Source organism: Equus przewalskii, chromosome 18 (assembly GCF_037783145.1).
Source record: "Equus przewalskii isolate Varuska chromosome 18, EquPr2, whole genome shotgun sequence".
NCBI lineage: Eukaryota > Metazoa > Chordata > Mammalia > Perissodactyla > Equidae > Equus > Equus przewalskii.
This window is the reverse complement of record NC_091848.1, coordinates 55,269,078-55,287,099: the sequence shown is the minus strand read 5'-3', so window position 1 is coordinate 55,287,099 and position 18,022 is coordinate 55,269,078. Positions and strand designations below refer to the sequence as shown.

General features: G+C 40.2%; 1 long non-coding RNA gene across 3 annotated transcripts in view; it reads left to right on the top strand.

Moving 5' to 3' along the window:
• LOC103560386 (uncharacterized) overlaps positions 1–18,022 on the top strand; it is a 50,305-nt gene that overhangs the window by 12,580 nt on the left and 19,703 nt on the right. For all 3 annotated transcript variants that reach the window (XR_547175.2, XR_011529240.1, XR_547174.2), the window contains exon 3: positions 9,017–9,202. This is a non-coding gene — a long non-coding RNA (uncharacterized lncRNA). The remainder of the gene's footprint in view (positions 1–9,016; positions 9,203–18,022) is intronic.

Below are 18,022 nucleotides of genomic sequence, written 5' to 3'. Positions count from 1 at the left end.
TGTTGTAATTGGAAGTGTGAGAACCCCGTTTAATAAAGAGGTTGAAGCCCTAGAGAAGGGAGGAGTACATACGAAGTTATTTTTGTTTTTACCAACTGGGACCTCTGTGGTTTGGTGACAACCACTGTGCTTCTGCATATGGCAGGAAGGCTTGATTTAGATACAGTGCCTTACTCTGTGTGCTTAAATACAGGGCTACAGTTTAATTTTCTCATCAGCACTTCCAGCCCAGATGTAATATTCCTTTTGAAAACTCCTTAAATAAATATTGCCAGAGATCCCAGAGAGCTCCCTTGATGCCAGTGAACTGAAAACATAGGTCACTTTCTTCAGCTACAAGAGCAGCATAGCAAGTGTGGTAGAGGTATTGTCTCTAGGGGCTGATCCTTTTTATCCATCTACGTGATTTTGAATTTAAACCATTTTTCAACTTGGATAATTCACTTTCTTAAATTTTAATGCATTTCAGTTGGTAGTTTCATGGTTGTCTTTCATTATCTCAAGAGGTATTACTTTCCAATTTCCCATAATTTTTAGATATAGCTAAACAAGCAGTAGAACACATTTGTTGACTCAACCTGATTCCACCAGGATCTGTGTATAATAATTAAGAAGCTATTGCTTTAGTCTTTGGAGATTGATGTGTCCAATAGGAGCAGTTAATTTAATTTTAAGTGTCTTCAGTCTTATTGTCATTGAGAACCTGTCCTTGGCTGAGATTACATTTGCTTGGTCATTTCAATGAGGCTGCTCTCTGGGAACTTGACCACAGGATCACTGGTTTCCACTGATTTGAGCTAAAGTTGGAATAGCAAGTAGGGAAGATGGGGTGTTGGGAAGCTCAGTATATTATGAGTTTAACAAGTCATTCAAAATCTAATGCATAATACTAGTGCCATTCGTTGGGTTTCTTGTGCACATTAAACTCTTTATTTTTTTAAAACTTTTTTAAAGATTGGCCCTGAGCTAACATCTGTTGCCAATATATTTTTTTCTTCTTCTCCGTAAAGCCCCCCAGTACGTAGTTATATATTCTAGTTGTAGATCCTTCTAGTTCTGCTATGTGGCACGCCGCCTCAGCATGGCCTGATGACCAGGGCTAGGTTCGCGCCCAGGATCTGAACTGGCGGAACCCTAGGCCGCCGAAGCGGAGCGCACAAACTTAATGACTCAGCCATGGGGCCAGCCCCTAAACCCTTTAAAGATATGTGTTCATCTAACTTTCCCCTCCCCTGCCCCCAGTAATCTCGTATAGTGTTATGATCAAAGAGGTAAGAACTTGCTTGAGCTCTTAGAATGTAACAGTGTTGAAGGTGTGCTGACTCCAGGTCCCACTCCAAAAATCCAGGTTTTAACCACTCTCTCTTACTTGAATTTTTTAATATGGAAACCAAATGATTTTTATTATTGAGTCCTATTAGGGTACAATTATTTCCTTCAAGTCCTTTGGTAAGTAAACAATAACATCATAGGCCACTTAGGTTCCAGCTAGTGTCATCTGCGGCTTTTTATGGTTTTTTAGGAAGACAGATACTCCGCACATGTACATTATCGCTCTCAGGGGAGAATTATGCTTCTTGGTAATGCTAATTTCACTTATTACAGAGCACAAAATAAGACCATCACTAACCGTCTACCAGAGAATCATTTCCACTGCCGGATATAGCGAGTTTAGGGGGAGTTATGCAGTTCCGGGCACCATCATCCCCATCATGATCAATCATAGCAGCTACATGTATTGAGCACTTACTCTTTGCCCAGCTCTACTCTAAGGGATTTATAAATGTTGTATCTAATCTTCACAGTAACTGCACAAAATAGGTCGTCCTGATCTTCCCATTTTATGGTGGGGAAAGCTGGATTCAGAGTTAAATAAATTTGCCCAAGATAATGGAATGAACTCATGACTTATAGTTGAACATCTTAGATTCACATCCAACTCTGTATCCTACCAACTTCTCTGCAGCTTCAGTTATGTTATTTAACATCTCTAGGCTTGTATTTTTGCATTATAAAAGTAATAAATGTTCATGCTGGATAATTTGGAAAATATAGAAAAAATATTGGGGAAAGGAGAACAATCACCTAGGTCCTACTACCCAAACACAGTCACTGTTGACGTGTTGGTAGCTTTTATTTATATACTTAGTAATGAAGAGAGCTGTTTTCCTTTTTCTTTTAAAAACAGAGTTGTAATCTCACCATATGTAGAATTTTTAAAAATAGATTTTATTGTCTAGGACTGTTTTAGATTGAAAGAAAAAAATTTTGGAAGATAGTACAGAAAGTGCCACATTCAATTTCCCCGGTTATTAGCATCTTAATTTAGTACAGTGCATTTGTTATAGTTAATTAGCCAATATCAATACATTATTATTATATTAAAATATTATATGTTATATATTATATTATTATAATCCCCATAGTTTAGTCAGACTTCCTTAACTTTTTCTAATGTCCTTTTTCTGTCCAGGATCCCATCCAGAACCCCACATTGCATTTAGTTGCTATGTCTCCTTAGTTTCCTCTTGGCTGTAACGGCTTATCAAACTTATCTTGTTTTTAATGACCTTCACAATTTTGAGGAGTACTGTTCATGTATTTTGAAAGGGTTTGCCAAATCTGAATTTTGACGGTAATTTTAAGGTAGGAGAGTTCCGAGTGATAGTGCTTATTATCAAACTAAAAATTTTGATTTGGGAAAGGGTATGGTAGCTTTAAGAAGTTATTAAACAGGTGTCAATTATTAAATTGATTAAATTAAATTGGGTTGAAAATTGGTAGTTCATATAAAATGCATTTAGAAAATATATAAAATAGTTCATGTGATGAGACAGAAATTAAGGTATGGCGGTTTCACAGCCTGTCTCCCACCTTTTCACCCACAGCCAACTAATCCACCCCAATCTCTGAGGATAAAAAGGGCAGAAGTTGTATAAGTAGGTTTTCTCAAGAAAATTAATCAAGAAAACAGGAACTACATTCCCCTGGGTCCTGCATCCAGTGAGGGGATGGCAAATACTAGCAGTGTTCAATATAGTTAATGTAAATATTTTGAAGTCTAATGTGTTTTGTCACATTGTTGATCCCGTTGATTTGCATAGATCCACATCAAAAAGACTCAGAAGGATAGATTAATTATGCTGAGGTCGATATTGTTGCTGTGTGGAGATGGGGCCAGAGAAATAGTATCTGATCATGTTAAGGATGCAGAAATCATCTGTCTTAGCTCAGATGCCAAACAAAATATCATAGACTGAGTGGCTGAAACAACAGAAATTTATTTCTCATAATTCTGGAGGTTAGACATCCAGGGTCAGGGTCTGGCCAGGTAGGTTTCATTCTGAGGTCTCTTCTCTTGACTTGTAGGTCACTATGCGCTCACATCACCTCTTCTTTGTGTGCTCATGGAGAGGGAGAGAGCAAGCTCTCTAATGTCTCTTCTTATAAGAGCATTAATCCCATCATGAGGGCCCCACCCTCATGATTTCTTCTAACCTAATTATCTCCCCAAGGCTTCATCTCCAAATACCGTAGAATTGGGAAGTAGGGCTTCAACATATGAATTTTGAGATGACAACATTCAGCCCATAATAACATCTGAGATTTAACGAAGCATACTTGTGCATGTGTGTATACACCACGTTCATACACACCACGTACACAAAGGGAAAGATGCATGGTAGATCATGGACTGCATATTAGTTACTTCTGTTATTTCCCATTTAAACTACTACATCAGTTTTTAAAAAAGTCAGGCGCATTTAATAGTAAACATGAATGTTAGTAATTAACTAAAGAGTGGTTTGTTTTCTCATGTAACAAGAAACCCAGAGATGGATGGTGGTGGTGGTGTTGGCTCAACAGCTTGAGGCTGTTGGGACTGAAGTCTTTATGATTCTCTTGTCTTTCTTTCATGGCTGCAAAATTATGGCTGTAGCTGCCTTTTCAGCGTTCGTATCCACATTCCAGGGAGGGGAAAGGAAAAATGGGAAAAAGCAAAAAGGTGCATGCCAGCTGAGTCTTTTAAGGACTTTTCTAGAAGCCCCACCCAATGACTTCAACTTACAATTTTTTTTTTTTTTGGAAGATTAACCCTGAGCTAACATCTGTCAATCCTCCTGTTTTTGCTGAGGAAGACTGGCCCTGAGCTAACATCTGTGCCCATCTTCCTCTACTTTATATGTGGGACGCTTGCCACAGCATGGCTTGACAAGCAGTGCCATGTCTGCATCCAGGATATCCGAACCAGTGAACATCGGGCTGCTGAAGCAGAATGTGGGCACTTAACCGTTGCGCCACCAGGCCGGCCCCTCAACTTACATTTTATCGACCAGAACTATGTTCCATGGCTACAATTACCTGTAAGGAAAGCTGGGAAATATAAATTTTATCAGGGAACATTAGTATACCCTCTAATGTGGATTCTGTTAATAAGCGAGAAGAGAAATGGATATTAGGTGGGAAGCCAGCAGTATGTGCCATAGCTGCATCCCAAGAGCTGAAAAACAAAAGGGAATTGACAGACTCTCCCTCAATGGGTGGCTAGTCCTCTCACACAGCAAAAGAGAAGTTTAGGAAATTCCTGCCCCAGAGTTGTTTAAACAGTATACCTCAAAAGGAAGTCTTATTTAAGGGATAGGAGAAGACAGCATACTTTGGACACCGGAGTTTTTACTGAGAGGACAGCCATTGGTTTAATTCATTTCCAACCTGAGGACAGTTTTTGGTAGTTGGCAGGTGTGCTACTTCAAGACTAACTTTTGGCTCTCATGGTGGTTTCCGCTTCCGGCTTCCTGTGGTTGGAGTACACTGTTTTCTTTCATTCAGAGACATCTTGTTCTTGTCTGAGTCACTATACCATTACTCATCTTGTGTTGGCTCCTTGCTGGGGTTTCCTTAAGGCCATCCAAAGAGATTTAGGGCCACGAAAACACTGAACTGCTGAAGATCAAGGGTAGGGTGTTAGGAGATGTGCACTATTTGTAGTTCTTTCGGGGTCACACTGAGCAAGTCAAGGTTTTTAAATTTGTAAATCAATGAATAGCTACTCCCTTTTCTGATATAAGAAAGATGGAAAGGAAATTCACTTGCTTCCTAAAAAAGCTAAGGTTCTAGATCACTATGGTCACAATGCATAACGTGAGTCATGTGGAGGATGGAATAGAAGCCAGAGACACTCGGATGGGACTTTCAGTAACCCAGGTGAGGAGTTATGAGAGAAAATAGGAGATTCATGCAAGAAACAAAGCTGGGACAGAAGGCACGTGGTGTGGCTACTGATCGGATGTATAAGAAGAAGGAGACAGAGGAGAGAAGGCAGAGGGAGGAGTCACAGTTGACTTAGGCTTCAGGACTCTTGAGTCTGAGAGAATGGAGCTGCCGTGGGGGTAGAGAAACTCAGGGTGGGATGTGTTTGGGGGTGACAGTAGGGACGATGCGTCCTGTGTCTGTCCCTCATATACATTCTGGGAGGTCGAGGATGGAAGTCTGGTTGAATGGGCGGACTGAGAGAGGGTCTGCCGTGGCTATTAAAGTGCTCAGTTGCAAATCTCTTCCCAAGCACTTTGTGACAGCATTGGATTTGAATCTTGAATTCAGATCCTTTGGGCAATGTGCATAAAACTACATTCTACATTAAATGCAGTCAGAATTTGCATTTCCTCACTATCCCATCTCTTCTCATCTCTTCCATATCCCTGAGCCTGAATGATCACATGCTCCAGAAAGAGGCAAATTAAGCTTAATGTTTTAAATACTTTTTTCTTTAAAAATTTAAAATAATATTGCCTATTTCAGATTTAAGAGAGCATCATTTTGTGTTTGCCAAATTGCCACCTGGTTTTACCAATCCAACAGTTTCCAACTGGCAGAGTTCCATCCCTGCGAGATGAGGCACACCAAAACAGGATCCTATCTCTTTTGAAGACCTTTAAGCTTGCTGTTATATAGCTCTGCTACTAAGTGTGTATGCTTTATTAGCTCTATCTTGGTTCCATTTTATGTTCCCATCCTTGTTTATTTAAATCTATTTAAAGTAATATTTTATATATCATATATCTCACTGTAAGCTTCTTCAAGTGATTTTTAGAACAGGAAGTACCTGTGTAGGCATCAGTGAGGTCCCAGAAGCTCCCTCAAGTCTGATTGTGGAAGTGGATTAGTGATAGAAATCTTTTCTGTTTTTGCTGAAGAAGTTATTTCTTTCATATATTTTCTTAGATGTCACCAGTCAGTGGGTACACATATCAGTCAAAAAACAACAAGAAAAAAACCTAGAGTTTGTTGAGCATTTTTTATGTCAGAAACCCTTCCAAGGTCTTCATTATTTAATCCTCATAACAATTCCATGACTTAGGGCCTACGATTATCCCCATTTTACAGATGTGCAAATTGAGACTGAGAGATGTTAGCGAATGGTTTGCACACTGTCACACAGCCAGTTAGTGTGGAGCCTAGTTTGAGGCCAGGCCATTGGATTCCTGAGCCCACATGATTAACTAGAGCATGATCTTGTTCTGTTATAACAGGAATAACACCAGTTATACAGGCCCTGGCCCCTCTGTTCTCACAGAAACTCAGTTCCATACATTGTGCCCCTGAATGTGTTTTTTGCCAACAGAGATTGTGTCATGTGCTCACAAACCGCTTAACTATTAAAGGTCACCCCTGTGGATCCTTCCATGTCCTCCAGGCACTAATGGATCCTGGGATCCTTGAGAAGCCACTGCTGTGGAGTGGCGCAGGCAGTGACAGTGGGGAGAGAAATCTTTTTCCTGCTGTGTCACGCTCCGGGAACGAGGCCTCAGAACTGTGATGAGGTCTTCCTGAGTTTAAACCGCCTTTTCAAACTTTTATTCACAGCTCCCTCTTCTCTAGTCCTCAGATATGAGTCCAACGGGAGACATAGAGTAACAGCCACCATGTTGGTCTCGCCCTCTCCCACCCATCCCTTCATACAACCAACATTGTGATTAGGCTCGTTATGCATGGCTCCTTCTTCAATGTGAATACTCTCCTGAGAGGCTTCTCAGACACACAAGAAATAGCTTCTATCAGCCTGTCTTCAGTTTCCTAAACCTAATCAGGCATGCCTGAATCACACAGGAGGCCCATCTCAACCCTCATACCGTCCCATGAGCAGCCACCAGTTCCCACACATCATAGCTTTCCTTCTTTCTTAGACTCCCACAGCTGCCATCGGCTCCATCCAGCCCAGAAGGGCAGGGAAAAATCAGTCTGCTTCTCTGACTTGCACCCACTCAAGCCAGGGTCTAGAGGCTAACACTCCAGACATTGTCGTTTTATGGGTTTGCTCTGACAGGCTGTAATGATCAACTTGTTTTGCCCATCTGCCTTAACCTGGTAGTGAAAAAGTACATGTGGCTCATCGAGCCTTGAGGTTTATCTCGGGGAAAGCAGAGGTTCTTTCATTCCCAGAGCTTTCACTTGTGTTGACAAGGTTTTAGATTTCTCACAGCATTCTCACTTGTATGTTCTACAAAGGCATGAGTGACAATTTTGCTGCTGTTCAGGCAGTTGGCACGTTTTCTCATAAAATCCAAGATGGCTGCTCTCTCTTTACCTTGTGTCACTGAGTAGCCTCACCAAGGGTGAGAATCTGGCGATTCTTCCTGCCTCCCTGGAAGCCTGAGCTTCCTCACAAGCTTTCCCTGGGAACACCCTTTATAGGCCTTGATCGAAGTGTGTCTCATCTGCTTGCCATTTCGCTACCTCCTTGGCTCTTCTCTGCTTTGACTATTTTATTTTTAACAAAACTACAAGCATTTTCCCCACTGCCTAGTGATGTGCATTTAGAAAGGTAACCTCCTCTCCTCTATGCTCCCCAACACCATACGTGTGTCTTTTGATACGAGAGGGTGATGACAGAGGTATCCTAGGTCCCTGATGCTCTTAAGTACCAGAGCCTTGGCACACTTTGGTTTATTTTCCTTCTCTTTCTATTCACCTGCATTTACATCTCGCTCCACCTCATCCCACCCCAGAAGACTTGTGCTGTGGGGGCTGCAGTCTGTCTATGGCACTCCCTGTATGTTGGCCAATCACCAGGGGATTCTTTGGGGCAACTGGGATGGTTTTGGCACTTTTTAGATTAACTCAGCTTGCTAGGGGTCTTGCACCACTTTGAGGAGTCATACAATATTTTTATAGATTTAATGCCCATACAAGAGGGCTACAAATAAACTCCCAAGGCTTACTTCTGAGTCACTTTGGGAAGGAGCTTGCAACATTGTGCAATCTTGGGCAGGTCATTAAAAACCATGTAGGTCTTCCCGTAGGTATATCTGGATACACTCATCCCTGTGGGTTCCAATGGTCCCTGCAAGGTGGTTTCCATAATTCCCTCTCACTTCCCTGGGGATACACAGCCCCACATGCATCTTTGGCGTTGCTTGGCCTGTAATTTGGCAGGCTGTTGAGGAGGAACTGACAAATCCTAATAACAATAACAATAACAACTACTAATAGCCATATTTCAAATGTACCCATCATGTTCCAGACACTCTACCAGAGACGTTCTGTATATTATCTTATTTTATCTTCATATAATGGGGTAGGTATTTTCCATATTTTACATATGACTAAGCTCAGATTAAGTAACATGTACAAGGTCACCCAAGTTCCCAGTGCCTCAGCAGGATGGCTATAAGCTCATGCACTTTTCACTGTGCTCACCTCTGCTTGTAGGAACCTGGGTAACAGAGGCATGCAGACAAACCATCAGCTAGTCCAGAAATTAGCAATGATGTCCTATTGGAGCACTCCCAAATGATAACTTGAATTTCAGATGCTACTGGGAAATAGCCTTTTGTCTCAAAAACCCAGTTTGAGCCTTCCACCAATTTGATAGGCTTTCTGAAAACTGGAAATTGGAGGATGGTAGGATGGAATCTGCTGGACTGAGAGAACTTTTGGTGGTCTACCTTGGGACCTCTTGCCAATAGCTACTGATTGTTCCTTCTTCTTCCTCTTCCTTCCTGATTTTCTCTATTAGAATGTAAACTTCACGAAGGAAAATTTTGTTCACTGCTGTGTGCCTAGAAAGGACAGTTCCAGACACTGAGAGAAAGATAAATAAATATTTGTGGAGTGAATGAAAAATTGAATGAAAAGATGACTGCCAGACCTCTGAGCACGAGCTGTTCCTGACATCGTTTCTGTCAATTTCCTAGAGACCCAGGTAATCTATTGTGTGTATCTGCTGTTTGTTGATTGGCCTGATCTTACCACTGCTGTGTAACAGGCAAATTCCACCTTCTTCTGGACAGTTGTTGAGGCCCCCAAACAGTCAAAGAGCCGAAGACACCTGTAGGACTTGGACTGGAGGGCATCTGGTTGGCCTCCTGTGTCTCTCTGCATTTTCATGTCTCGAACTCTTCCTGATTCCTGCATGAAAGAGGGAGCACCCACAGCATTCATCATGGCTTGCCCGGGATGACCATTCTTGAGAGAAGTACTGTGTCCTTACAGTTAACCCCGAATGTGTTGGGGACTCTGATTCTTTGTTTCCTCATTCTGTAAGCACTAGCCTTACTTTTCCTAATTGAAAGTTTCTGGTACTAAAAAACAAAAACAGCAGCGAAAAACAAAACCAAACCCATAAACAATAGAATATAGATGCAAACATATTTCTGCATCATCCTTTGAAGCCAAAGTCCTGTGGTAGAAGTTTTCTCATCATCTGGCCCTCTTCATTAGGCAGAAGTCCTGACTTCCAGGATTTCCTGTAGATTAACTGCTTCTACGGCATTGGGAGAAAACAGATGCATGTCCCCCATAACTTAAATAAAATAAATGTATAAACTTCACATAGTCAAAGGAGGAGATGCCAAGTGCAGCCTCTAGATTTTGTGTATTTACCTTTCTATGGAATCTCATAAATATGGTGAGTAGATTTTTGATGTGCCAAGTTCTGTTTCACTATCAAATTGACTTTTAAGAGAGTTTTGTATGGGCCAGCCTGGTGGCGTAGTGGTTAAGTTTACATGCTCCGCTTCAGCAGCCTGGGTTCACAGGTTTGGATCCTGGGCGTGGACCTAGCACTGCTTGTCAAGCCACGCTGAGGCAGCATCCCACACAAAATAGAGGAAGATTGACACAGACGTTAGCTCAGTGACAATCTTGCTCAAAAAAGAGGAAGATTGGCAGCAGATGTTAGCTCAGGGCTGATCTTCCTCACAAGAAAAAGAAAGAGTTCTGTAAATGGACGTAAGCAATAGATATACTCACTTCTGTTGGTGTGAATGAACAGAGCCTTCTGGAAGGAGGGCTTCTGATGAGTTAGTTCCTGAGCCTTGGCCTGGGGTGCATTCTCCCACCAAGCCAACCTCCCAGCTCTGGGGTTGCAGACCAGACCCCAGCACTGGAACTGTTGACTTTGCAAGTCAAACAGTAAGTTTCCTTGGTTTCTCCCGTAAGGTGTGTTGTTGAAGATGGCTATCTGAGGGGCAATGTGAAGAAGTGTTTTCAGGAAGAACGAGTGGACTAGAGTGGAGCTAGCTGGGGAAGGACACAGCACAGTACCTGGCACATAGTAGAAGCCAACATGTGTTTGTTGAATAAATAAACAAAAGAATGAATAAATGAGTTTGGAAACCGGCACTGTTTTGAGCCACTGGTAACCCAGTGCTCTATATGGAGGCTAATTTCTTGCTCTCAATTTTGCCATCATTTGGAAAGCATTTCTCTGAGTAGCTTAGTAGGTGGGGGAGCAGAGGGGTGAGCGATGACTTTGCCAACTGAAGGAGAGGTTTCAAGGCAGTGTGCACCTGTGACGGGAAGTGTAACGACAGACCCCTGAGGGATGTTGACTTTCCAGCTTGTGAGTTTGTCTTCACGCTTGAATGAAGTGGGCTGACCTGCAGAGTGTATAGCTGTGTGACCAGAGTCAGTTTATTGGTAATGCGAACGTAGCAATAGAAATGCTTTAGTTTTTACGACATTCCGTGGTTTTCAAGATATATTTACTTATTTTTACTTAGTTAACATTTTCCTTATTCACATGCTCACTCCATCCTGCCTCTCTCCTTTCTTCAGTTTTGCTGTTCATGTTGATACACAAAATATATCAAGTTCTTCAATGATGGAAACAAGTTGTTTTTCTTTTTCTCTGTTTGCACACATTGTGTGACCCTGAATGTACTTCAAAAGGGGAAACAGTAAACGGAAATTAATCAGAATATCTGTGTGTTTCCATGGCAGCCATAAAGAATGGACTTTTCATGGATAAAACAAGCTTTAGTTTAAATCGTCTTCCCTTGAGAGGTATCAGTTAAGGTCAGCCATACAATTGCCCACTAGAGAGCAGACCCGGAGTACTGCTACTAGGTTAAGACATTTATAAAATCATATTCTCAGGGTTGGCTTGTATTTCCACAACTAGGAATGAAACCCACGCTTGTTGTGGGATAGGAAGTTAATCATATTCGCCCTCCATCAGAGATGAGTATTTTTCTGCTGCAACAGAGCTGGGCCTGTCATCCCTCTCAGCTGCTGGCTCTTTCAAGGTCCAGCTGGGCTTTATTCATCCTTGCACCTCCCCGCAGACCAAGGAGTTCTTGGCACGTAGTGAGTCAGTATTTCTCTAACTTTTCCGCTAAAGTTTTCTAAGCGTAGTGTGAATTTGTATTCCTTGGGCCTCGGTGGGGTCTGGGGGCAAATTTAGAAGCACCTCATGGCACCCATGACAGTTCTCTGCTATTGTGTCTTTAAAATTCATTTGTATTTTGTGTTCTAAATAACGATGTATCCCTTTGTTTGAATTTTAAAAATTCAAGTACCGTCAATGCCCTTGAAGGATGCCCCACGTTTACACTGTGGCTTTGGGTACCCACTGGCTCACCACCACATATTCCCAGAGGCACAGCAAACTTCAGGTTTAAAAATAACTGTAAAAAGGATTTGTCTTAGTCACTTTGGGCTGCTATAACAAGAATATCATAGATTGTGTGGCTTAAACAGTGCACATTTTTTTCTCACAATTTTAGAGGCTGAGTAGTTCGAGATGGGGTGCGAGCAGGATGGGTTCTGGTGAGGACTCGCTTCTTGGTTTCCTCCTGTGGTGGAGAGAGCTCTGGTCCCTTCGTCTCCTTATAAGGGCACTAATCCCATTCACGAGGCTCCATTTTTATGACCTCATTACTCCCAAATGCCCTGCCTTCGAACACCATCAGTGAGTGTTTAGGCTTCAACATATGAGTTTTGGAAGGACACAAATATTCAGTGCCCGGCAGTATTCAAGAAATACTTGTTGAATGAACAAATGACAGTGACTGAAGAGTTGGGGGGACATGTAGAACTTAGGAGCACAATCTTTTTTCCAATTCAGCAATTCCTTCTGCAGTGTTCCTGAAAGTCATTCTCTCAGCCTCTACTTACAGTAACAGACAGATCACTGCCTCTCAAAGAAGTTCAGTGTATTTTGGGATGTTATTTTTAAAATTAATAGGCCTTCTTTTTTTAGAGCAGTTTTAGGTTCACAGCAAAATTAAGCAGAAAATACAAGAGTTTCCACACCTCCCCTCCCCCAAAACACATACAGTCTCCCACCCTATCAACATCCCCCACCAGAGTGTTACACTGCTGTAATTGATAAACCAGCACTGACACATCATTATCCACTGAAGTCCACAGTTTATGTTAGGCTTCGCTCTTCATGTGTATTCTGTGGGTTTGGACAGATGTATAATGGCCCGTGTCCACCACTATGGTAGCATACAGAATACTTTCACTGCCCTAAAAATCCTCTGGGCTTAGCCTATTCCTGCCTCCCTTTCCACTAACACCTGATCTTTTTACTGTCTTCATAGTTTTGCCTTTTCCAGAATGTCGTATATTTGGAATCAAACCGTATATAACCTTTTCAAACTGTCTTCTTTCACTTATTAATTCGCATTTCAGGTTCCTTTATGTCTTTTCATGGCTTGATAGCTCATTTCTTTTTAGCCCTGAATAATAGTGATTGTCTGGATGCACCACAATTTATTTATCTGTTCACCTACTGAAGGACATCTTGGTTGGTTCCAAGTCTTGGCAATGAGGAAGAAAGCTGCTATAAACGTTTGCGTGAAGGTTTTTGTGAGCTCAGTGTAATTTTTACTTGCTCTTTTTCCTTACACAACGAGGAAGTCTAACGTCCAGAAACTTCTCTGCATCGGTGACCTGATATGCTGTCTAGTCTCTCTTTTGTACGTGAAGACAGCTATCTAGGAGTTTCTATGGTTTTTCAATTTTAAGCTGAAGAGCATAAATTCCGCCAATTTTTTCTCATGTTGTAGGATCTCCTGTCCCTCCGGTTTCCTGGTTACCTACCTCTGGGTAAGCTCCACTGTATGAAACAAGGAGACAGTGAGCAGATACGGTGGCATCGCCCCAGAGTACACAGGGGCCATTACTCCCCTGTTCTGGGCAAGATATCCTGTTACTGTGACTTAAGTTTCTATTCACTTTTTTGGAAACTGTGCTAGTAAATTCATTTAATAGTTGTATGTTTATTTTATCAAATTTATTGTTAGGCTAGTCTTCTCCAAATTGTACTTTTCCAGAGGACTTTAACTTAAAAGTTAGACTGTCTACATATACCTATTAATCTTCCTCTTGTTAATTTTGGTCCATTGTTCTAGTTTCTTGAATGTGTTTTCTCTCCTTTGAATATTGGTTCTTTTGTCCAATATATTATCCATTGCTCCTTATTAAAAATGTTGGTCTTATGATAAAGGATCATCTATTCGTGACAGAACTTTTAGAAAGTATAGATCAGCTAAAAGAAGAAAACAAAACTGTTCCCTAACTCATTACCAGAGATAAATATTATTAGCATTTTAATATATCTCTGCCTACTTTTCTTCTCTATGCACATATGTATGTCCCTGCATACACACATACAGTACATATACGTTTACTACCATACCATATACATATGATATATATGATCATACCAGGCAGTTTGGTTTATAATTTTCTTTTTTCCTCGCTTCATTCAACTTTTATTGATATATGTTTTAAATTCCCACAAAGTGCATAGTATTGTAGGGGGCGCTGGGAATACACTGGTGGTCAATGCAAATGTACTGCGGTTTATTTAATTAGTCTTCTATTGTTTGACATTGAGATTTTTCCTAATATTTTGCTATGACTAACATGTATGTAGCTAGATCTTTGCAAACATCCATGACTATTTCCTGAGGAAGTGGAACTGTGAGTCAGAGTAAGTAAAATTATAAAAGGTTTTTATATGTTTTGGCAAATTGTCCTCTAGAAAGTTATGAAATAATCTCACTGTTATTTAGTTGTTTGAAAACTTGATATCTGTTCTTTTTATTTGCCCAGCAAATTATTGATAAATACATTGAGTAAGAAAGGATCAATGACAAGATTTTGGAGAAAACTGGTAAATCATTTTCCCTCGAAATCTATTAGTTCATTAATCAACATTCTTTGGGGAAAATTGTTTGCTTAATTGCATTATATCATGTCCACATTTCCTTATTTTTATCAACTATGATTTTCATAAGAAATGTTTTGGGATGTTTTGCTGAAATCAAGATAATCTATATCTAGGTACTCCTTGTCTCCTACAGTATAACGACCCCATGAAATGAGAGAAATTTTATTAGTTCAGTATAACATTCTCTGTACATTATACCAGTTGCTAATGCTTACTGCTGTCTTTAACAGCACTGTCCAGTAGAACTTTCTGCCATGATGGAACAGTTCTATGATCCTTGCTCTCCAATATGGTAGCCCCTAGCTATATGTGGCTTTTGAGTGCTTAAAATGTGTCTAGTATGACTCAAGAACTAATTATTATTTTTTTAAAGTTTTAAATAATTTCAATTTAAGTAGTGAGATGTGACTGGTGGTTACAATATTGGACATCACAGCTTTGCAATATCTGACAAACCATCTGTCTAATAACTATTGCATAATTTAAATTGGAGTTTAATATTAAGCTGAGATTCACGGTTCTTGAAATGCATGGGTCTCTCTTTCATTCCATTTTTAACTGCAATATTTTTTCACTGCACAAACTCATAATTTCTTAAAGATCTCTGATGAAATGATTCATCTCAGCAAGTTGTGTTCATACCCTGGGATATAATTGAATCTAGCGATAATCATTTCTTTCAAATAAACCAACCTGGTTTCATTCCTGCTAACAAGATTTTTTTACCCCTTCTAAAGTGAACATCATTCTCCTTGATGAAAAAAGATGTAAGCAAAAAGAAGTTGAGTAATTTTATTTTCTACTTTTCATCTTTGACATTATTCCCCTCTTTCCCAAACAATGGGTTTTCCCGTTACTTATTCTTCTTGAAGTTGATGTGGCTAATGGGGCCCTTTCTGTTGTCAATAGCATTTTGTTTTTCAAGCCTAGATCATTCTGGTTACTAGAATTTCTAATAGAGTACTTGTAGCTTAAACTACTCCTTTATGTTCTTCCATATTCGTAAGGTTTTATTTCCTCCCTAGTTTTTTTTTATGTCATTTTAAAATTTGAGTTTGACAGGAACATGCATAGCCATATAGGTTTCTTTAACTGCTTCTTCCTTTGCACCCCCTGGGAATCAGATTTGATTATATTTTAATTTGGTTCCACTGATCCAGGGGTGTTGACTGACCCCTAAGTGCCAGGTCCTGAGTTGGGGCTGGGGATTCCTAGGTGAATTAAACAGGGACCTTGCCATCGAAGGACTTATACCCAATTAAGAGAATCAATCTCATCTGCTACAAGCCACATGCAGTGCAGTGTATACTCATCAACAGTATTCACAGTGTCCTGGGGCAGCCGAGCAGAGAGACAGTGTTAATTCTGCTTTCGGGGCATGTAGAATGGGACAGGGAGGTTGTGAAGAATCAGAGGTCTGTCTGAAACAGAAATGGTGTCTGAACAAAAATGATGAAGAATTTGCAGGACAGAGAAGCTGGGTAACATGGTCTCCTATTCATGAATGAATAACATGAACAGAGCCAGAGTAGGTGACATATTCTGGGCTTCATAACTTAACTATTCCGGCAGCTGGAGTGTAGAGTACTTCTTAGAGGGGTGAACAGAGATGAGGCTGAAATTAAAGAGTGGCTAAATCGTGAGGGACCTTGTATGTTATGCTAAGGAATTTGGATTTATTCCAAATGGAATAAACTTGAATGTTCTTGAACAGAGAAGGAAAATAGATTTTTCTTTCAGAAAAGCAATTCTGGTGACATCAACTTAAGATATGTTAGACGTTGGAAAACTTGTGGATGGGAAATCATTAGTCAAGAGGAAGAGGAAAGTACTGACTAGTGCAGTGTGGAGTAATAGGGAGGAGGAGCTCAAGCTCAGCGACATTTAGGAGGTGGAATTGACAGCACACGAGGCTGTTGGATATGAGGGGAAGGAAGAGGCAGGAGGATGGCTCAGAAGTTCCTCATATATTTTGTTGTTTTTGTTAGAGTCCACTTTTTCTCTTGAATCACTTTCCCTTCAGGATCTCTGGATGTGAGATCATGTCTGTCTTTTCTCTGAACTTTTGGAAACTCTTTTCCCAATGATGAGTGAGTGTGTGCTGATTTTATTCAGTGTTCCAGTCCTCCTGTCTGTCCTAGGAATTCCAAGATGTGCTCATCACACTTTGTTAAACTTCTGTGTTTCGAGACCATTTTAGATTTACAGAAGTGTTGCAGAAATAGTTCAGTGAGTTACCATATATCCTTCAACCAGCTTCTCCTTGTTAACATCTTATGTAACCATAGAACAATATCAAAACTAAGAAATTAACCTTAGAACTAAATTACTATTGATTGAATTATAGAATTTATTTGGATTTCATCAGTTTTTCCATTAATGTCATTTTTTCTGTTCCAGGATCCAGTTAAGGATCACGCATTGTATTTAGTTGCCACATTTCCTTAGTATCTTCTAATTTGTGACAATTCCTCTTGTCTTCCTAAAAGACAAGTCTTTCCTTGTCTTTTATGACCTTGACATTTTTGAAAAGTGCTGGTCAGTTATTTTTGTGGGATGCCCATCAACGTGGGCTCAGCTGATGTTTTTTCATGATTACATTGAGGACATGCTTTGTTGCAAAGGATACCACAGACATGATGCGCCCTTCTTGGTGCTTCACATCGGGAAGTATATGATGTCAATAAGTATTACCAGTCGTGTTACCCTTCATCACTTAGCTAGGATGATGGCTTCCAGGATCTCCACTACAAAGCTACTATGTTTTCCCTTCTTCTTATTCAATATTTTGTGGGAGATAATTTGAGAGTGTGCAAACATCCTGTTTTTGCTTAAACTTTCACCCACTAATTTTAGCATCCTTCAGTGCATTTTGCCTCCAGCAATTATTACTGTGGTGTTCTAATGGTTATTTTCTATTCATTAATTGAAATGCTTCTTTTTTTTTTAAAAAAAAGGCTGATTTAAACCAAACTTAAGGAGATAAAAGTGTGCTAAATTTTTTCAGGTTTATTGAGATATTATTGACAAATAATGTATGTAAGTCTAAGGTGTACAACATGATGATTTGATATCCATATATATTGCAAAATAATTACCCTGATAAGCTTAGTTAACACCTCTATCCCCTCACATAATTACCATGTTTGTGTGTGTGTGAAAATAACATTCAAGATTTACTCTTTTAGCTTTCAGGTATATAATACAGTATTGTTAACTACATTCACCATGCTGTACCTTAGATTCCCCAGGATTTATTCATTTTATAGCTGAAAGTTTGTAGCCTTTGACTAACATCACCCCATTGCCCCCATGCACCCCCTACCCCAGCTCCTGGCAACCACCAGTCTACTCTCTAATTCTATGAGTTCAGTTTTCTTAGAGTCCACATGTCAGTGAGAACATATAGCATTTGCCTTCCTATGTCTGACATTTCATTTAGCATAATGCTTTCCGGGTCCTTCTATGTTGTTACAAAAGGCAGGATTTCCTTCTGTTTTACAGTTGAATTAAGTATATCTATACACACACACACATATATGGTTGGATAATGTA